Below are 6,768 nucleotides of genomic sequence, written 5' to 3'. Positions count from 1 at the left end.
CCACTGAGCCAAACCAGCTAGGGCTACAGCTTTTTTTTTTTTTCTTTTAAGCAGCATATAAAAATAGTTATCTTTCTAGCTATGATATCTCAGATTTTATGAAACATAAAGGGCCCAACTCCCAGGTCCCTAAGGGGAGAATTAAAAGAAGGCACTGAAGGGACCCAGGAAGGCCCCATGCGAGGTGCTCCACCTCCTCTGCCTGCTGCCTGCCCCTTCCTCCTTAGCATCCAGAACTCGGCCCCTCTTGGGGAACTCCCTGGGGCTCCCCCTCCCAAAGCCTTCCGCTGGACGCTGGACGAGGCCACGCTTTCCATTCTCTCCTGGAGACAGAATGCTCAGAGCTGACAAGTAAGGGCTCCGAGAAAGGATGATCTCTCACCACAGCCAAAACAGCTGCACCCTCCTCCCTGGGGACACCCATGCCTGCCAGGCACTGGGGAGATTCTGTCAGTGGTATCCCCAAGTCCCCCCCCCCCAAGGTACTGTCCTAGAAGCACTGCCCCCAGTACCCAGGAAAGGGGTCTGAGCAACAGCTCCAGAAATCTGGGCACCCCCACCCCTGACACCCCAGTGTTCATTGGCAACTTGGTGATCCAAGTGTATTTACTAGAAAACTGTTGGAACCAACAGAAAATTTCATGCAGGAGCTTGAAGAAAATCAGCATGCCGAGATCAACGGAGCCCACACCACGTCTGGCAACACGGGGTGGGCGGAAGACAGCTTCAAGCCTGGGTTTCTCTTGGTGGTGAATGACTTCTACTTGATGTGCTGAAAATCCTAACAGTGAGGGGGTGCTGGTGGGTTGGCCAAATCCCTGGTGCAGCATCACTTTCCCCTCAGAGGGAAAAAATGCAGGGAGCAATGAAACCAATGCAAAGTAGAGTTAATGTCCAAATAATTACTGACTTTAACAAATCTTGAAAGATGATATAAATAAACAAAATCTATTTAAAATCCTTGATTAGCCCTGCCGGTGTGGCTCAATGGTTGAGCACTGACCTATGAACCAGGAGGTCATGGTTCAATTCCAGGTCAGGGCAAATGCCCGGGTTCCAGGCTCGATCCCCAGTGGGGGAGCATTCAATCAATGATTCTCTATCATTATTGATGTTTCTATCTCTCTCTCCCTCTTCCTTCCTCTCTGAAATCAATAAAAATATATTTTTTTTAAAATCCTTGATTATACCAACAAAATAATGGAGAATTGAAAAATACCTTTATCTTTTTCATCTTTAGTAAATAATGTTTCAATCTTGATAACGATGGAGAAAATAAATTTGAGTGCCTTTCTTTAAACAAGTTTTAAAATAGCATATGCCATACATTTTCCAATAAATTCTCCTAAAAACAAAACAGGGACAAAAGGCAGAGAGAAAGAAAGGATTTAGGCAATACAGTATACACTAAGCAGATGCAAAGACGAAAAGCAGGACTAGTGGAACTAAAATCTAAGTCAAAATCCTAAAACAAGAAATGAAAATGAAATGAGTTAGAAGTATGAGGGGAGAGGTGACAGAATGCCCATTACTTGTATATTACAGGTTGTATTTTGGCTTCTACAATATATCCCCATACACGTGCATATTGTGATTTTTATTCTTTCACTAAAGATTTTCAAGGTCTAGGGAGGAGTCACACAGCACAGCACCCAGTCTTTTACTCAAGAATAAATCGGTAACGCCTGTCCCTCCAATTGAGCCCCAATGACATACGAGGCTACAAGGGTCTTAGCAGCTACTCACCTGCCCACCCACACACCCACCGAAGCCCTAGGCTGTGTTCACAGTCCGGATAGAAACAATGCAAGCAACACCCATGGTCTCATGGTACTTTCAGGCTCATGGAGGAGACTGGCCTCAACTGAGTGAACAGATTCAGAAGCAGGAAGAGGCAGGGGAAAGAGAGGAGAAGGGAGGGAGGGGAAGGAGGGAGAGAAGGAAGAATCCATAGAGGCAGAAAGGAGTCAGTGGTGCCAGGGCCTGAGGGGAGGAGGGGATGGGGAGTGACTGATTCATGGATGCAGAAATGTTCTGGAACAAGATGGAGGTGGTGGTTACACAAAGTTTTGAATGTATTAAATATCACTAGATTGCACAGCTCTTCATGGTTAAAATGGTAAAAAAAAAAATTTTTTTAAATATATTTTATTGATTTTTTACAGAGAGGAAGGGAGAGGGATAGACAGTTAGAAACATCGATGTGAGAGAAACATCGATCAGCTGCCTCCTGCACACCTCCCACTGAGGATGTGCCCACAACCAAGGTACATGCCTTTAACCAGAATCGAACCTGGGACCTTTCAGTCTGCAGGCCGATGCTCTATCCACTGAGCCAAACCGGTCAGGGCTAAAATGGTAAATTTTATGTGGTGTGGATTGTAGCACAATTTTTTTTTGTTGTTTAAAAAAAAGCATACTCTTTTATTAAAAAGTATCTGCTGTTGAGGAGTTAGGATCAGGCAGTTTAGGGTAAGGGCCCAGGGGAGGGAAGACAGCAGATCAAGAGGATGGTCAGGATGTGAGCAAGATCCGCAGAATGTACCAGCCAACTGTAGGGCTGCCCTTCCCACCCCTCCACCCAATCCAAGAGCAGGAGCTAAAAGCAGGAAGGCAAGGGCAAGAGGAGATTGGCTGGTGATAAGGAAGGAAATTTTCGAAAGAGCCAGTAGAAGACAAGTGCAGGAAATAGAAACCCCTAGACTGGTGAGCTTCTGCAGCAACCCCTTTTGGGGGGGGACCCTCTCACATGCCGAGAGCCTTGTTACTTTCGCTTTAATAAATTTCTCTCCCTTTTGCTTACCCCTCCCTTATCTGTGAATTCATTCCAAAATTTCTCGACACAACAAACCCAACAGCTTAAAATCGCATCTCACTGAAGAAAACTGGGCAGAGTGCCGTGAAAAGAGATTGGGATGGGGCTCATCCTGAGAAGGTAGTCAGTGAAAAGCTCACCACGTAATGAGAATGAATGCTGGAGGGAACTGGCCTCCAGGGGGCTCGGGAAAGAGCAGAGGGACCCCAATGGGTGGAAATGGGTTGGAGAGTGGGCAGAGGCCAGTGAAAGGCTTTTGCATTTTCTTTGCCACTGAGGAAGGAACATGCGTGAGCTAATTAGCATGTTGAAAGGGCACTTGGAGAAAGGGTCCTACAGCGTCAGTGTGAGAACAGCGCTGCGTTAGGGAGGTCTGCAGCCAAGTATGGTCCGGACTTCCACGCTGGGAAAGGGAACACACTGAGGCTGAGGGCTCAGGCCTCAGGGAAGGTTGCTATGGTTACTGAATGAAAGCAGCTGCACAGCTAGGACTGTGTCCCACGGCTTCGTCAGGGCACGGACCAGGCCCGCATGAGGCACCAAAGCCTCGGCAGGTATGCAGCAGGAGCGGCTTAATGCTTCGACAGAGAGGATGCTGAGGAGGTGTCTCCCTCAGGCACAGGTCAGGGCTGCTTCTGGGAGCTGCACAGGCTGAGCCGGCAGGGAGAGGGGGCGCTAGGAGGGAGGAAGCCACCTCTTGACCCCAGCTGTGGGGATCAGAGGCAGTGGGCTGGGACCCAGCTGCACCGAGAGCGCTCCATAGGCTGGAGCAAGGGCCAGGCCAGGGGCCAGCATGGAGGCACGTGGAGACGCTAACACGGGGTGGCTGTGTGAGCAAGAAGCACGGAGGACATAAGCCAGCAGCTCCCTGTGTGCAGGCCTGAGTCGCAGTGTGGCTGTGGTCAGCAGCTAAAGAAGGAAGTGGGAAAGAGGGTGGGAAAGGTGGAAAGGTGTCTGGTCCCAGGCTAAGGGATGTAGGGACGAATAGGGAGGTGGTCATCCAAGAAACCGATCTAACACCGTATAGAAACTGGCCAATCACCAACGGAAAGAACGGGACAGGCCGGGGGCGGGGAGGGGGGCGGGGGGGCAGAGGGAGGAGAAAGGGGGGAGGAGCTTTCTCGGTCACGACAGCGGTTCGAACACACGTGTCCCGAGTCCTGTGTCCCAGGCAACACCGGCTCAGCCCCAGGATACGGGGATAGCTGAGCAAGCAGAGGGGCCGGAGCTTGTGAAGGCTGCCGCCCCTGACAGGGGTGTGGGTTCCTGTGCTGGTGAAAGAGCACAGGCAGGGAAGAGGTGGCCAAGGTCGTAACCATGCTGGGGCTTGGCTGAAATCCAGCAGGAACATAATGCGGCTGCCTTCCCGCCTCAGCCTAACCACACCGGTTCCTGTGGGACATCAAATGGTGTCGGGAGTGGCAAAGCAGCAAAAGTGACGGCAGGTGAGAGAGCGCCTACGCTGAGATGTGTGTCTTCCACAGCGTGTAGGACGCCCAAAGATCCTCACCAAATATAAAGCGAAAAGAAGAGACAGGCAGTGTCATCAGGGGAGTGATGCTTCCCGTCATAACTGTCACCTTTCACCCCAGCGATGTCTGTGTGACCCCAAATGTGCGCCCCAGGATCAGTTCTGTGACCTGGCACGGTCTGCATCACCAGTGTTTGCTCCTACCCTCTCCTGGCTCCTCTGGAGAGCAGACACCACAGCGACAGGTGTGCCTGGCCCCACCCGGCCCTCAGCACCTGAGCCCTAGAAACAGCCAGTCAGGCCTGCTAGGAGCTGGGAAATGTCCCCAGAAAAGAGAGGGTGGGGTGGAGGCCTTAGGGGACAAGCCGCACTGGGGCCAATGGACAGGAGGAGGTGAAGCGTCCTTCCAGGTTTAGCGGACTAAGTTGTGCACACGGCCCAACAGGGCACAGCAGATGCAAGGTAAACGTGGTGGAGGGAGTGCCTACGAAGGTAAGGAAGAGGAAAAGGTCCAGCCCACGGGGCCTGTCCCCACGCACTCCCACCCTGAGCCACCATGTGGCTGCTTTGCACCAAGCCTTGCTCCCGGCTGTGTCTCCTGGGATCTGCAAAGCTCTGTCCAGTTGACCAAAGTCAGCACTTAGTTATGTTGGATAAGAGAGTGAATGAAAACAATGAATGAGTGCACGGATGATCTGTTGAACTTGAGTCATAATTCAAAAGTGAATGAAGAGAAAAACATCAGTAACTGCATCCATGGTCAAAGTCATGGATACGTGTCCCAACTCCATTTCTTAGTATCGACTGCGACACTTCGGTGAGCCATGGCTTCATTGAAACGGGGACCCCGGGCTATGGGAGTGTTCCGTGGGGTCAGGCACCCGGTAAACGTGAAGTTCACTGAGGAGGTGAGAGGTTGCTGAAACCTGCGTCATGACCCGAGGACAGGAAGCAGGAAGCAGGCACCGTGCCTCCTGGACCGGCAGCAGGAAGCTGCGCAGCCTTTGGGGCACAGCTGGCCCCAGAGCTCCCCCTTATCTGCCCCGACAGCTCCACAGGCAGGACCGAAGCAAAGAGCTGAGATCTGAATGGGATCCTGACCTGGAACACACACATTCCTCTGTGTTTTCTCCTCTTTTTCCATTCTTTATAAATCAGAAAATTAATTACCCGGAAAAGAGTCATCTGCACCAGAAACCCAAATGAGTTTAATGTATAATTTATACACGAGAATGTAGATGTCAGCGTGTGACAAATCGCCGTAAAAATATTTTTGCAGTTAATTTTCAGGCATCTGTCTTCTTCCCCAAGGAGTCACTGCACAGCCGATGTGAGGCCCCAGGGCCAGGCCGGGTGGGGCTAGCGATGCAGCTGCCAGCACAGCCCGGCCATCGGCCCAGCCTTGGCACCAGCCATGCGCAGCCAAGTCATAGCTCTGCATCCAGGGTCCTGCTGCATCTCGTGCAGAATGAGGACTTAACGCTCTGTGCTGGACCAGGGATGGAAGACAATGGAGTAAGGCCTCCCACTCATTGAGTCCCCGGGGGAGCCAAGCAAGGAGATGACGAATGCCAATGACAGTGTGGCAAGTGTAGGGCGGTGGGTCCGTATGCCAGGCCACTGCAGAGGAGTAAGTACTTCCCTGTGCCAGGAGCACCCCCAAAAGATTCCAGGGGAGGGGACCGGTCCTGAAGGAGTTTGTCAAGAGGACGAAGGCAGGGGGACATTCCAATAGGAAGAACTACTCGTGCAAAGACAGAGGCTGGAGCGAGCTGCCCGGGTGTGCGAGGGTGGCCTGTGGCACCCGGCAGGGACTGTCCAGTGGGCCCAGGGTAGAGAGCAGGAGCCAAGTGCCCACGGGGCCAGCATGCCCAGCACAGAAACAGGACTTCGTCCTGATTGAAAACTTTAAACAGATCAAGTCTGCACTTCACTCCGGAGAACAGACAGAGGCCATTTCAGGCTGGTGGGGAGAACAGGGAAGAGGAATGAATGGTGCTGTGCACTCTGTGGGCAGCATGCATGGAGGGCCACCCCCGGTTCCTGAGTCCCGCCCCACCTAGCAGCCGGCAGCCTCAGGGTGCCTTCCTTCACAGGGGCACCGTCCCTGCGCTTGACCGCACATGACAGCAGCAAACACCTGACATGTGGGCGGGGCCCTGCCTGCCGTTTGCAGTTGCTGCTGCCATTTGGGGCTGGGACTCTGGGCAGGACGTTCCCCAGCACCCACTCCAGATGCCCATGGAGGATCCTCTCACACGAGGGCAGGGCGGAGGGTACCAGTGCCCAGAGCTGGCCTAGCCCAGAACCAGCGTGCCTCCCACACGAGAAAGGGAGCAACTGCACAGCTTGGTTGCCCCGGCTTCTTCGCCAGGCAGTCACCAACGGTGTCGAAGGCCATCTGAGGTCCCGACGGTGCCCTCCCAGGACTTGAGCTCCCACAAGACAGAGCACATGCCATTCCCCAGCACCATCACTCCCT

The 6,768-nt window shown here is 52.6% G+C and overlaps 1 protein-coding gene across 1 annotated transcript in view; it reads right to left on the bottom strand.

Moving 5' to 3' along the window:
* SH2D4B (SH2 domain containing 4B) overlaps nt 1-6,768 on the bottom strand; it is a 75,310-nt gene that overhangs the window by 68,131 nt on the left and 411 nt on the right. The window lies entirely within an intron of this gene.

This window comes from Myotis lucifugus, unplaced genomic scaffold (genome assembly GCF_000147115.1).
Source record: "Myotis lucifugus unplaced genomic scaffold, Myoluc2.0 scaffold_335, whole genome shotgun sequence".
Lineage (NCBI taxonomy): Eukaryota > Metazoa > Chordata > Mammalia > Chiroptera > Vespertilionidae > Myotis > Myotis lucifugus.
This window is presented reverse-complemented; position numbering and strand designations above follow the sequence as displayed.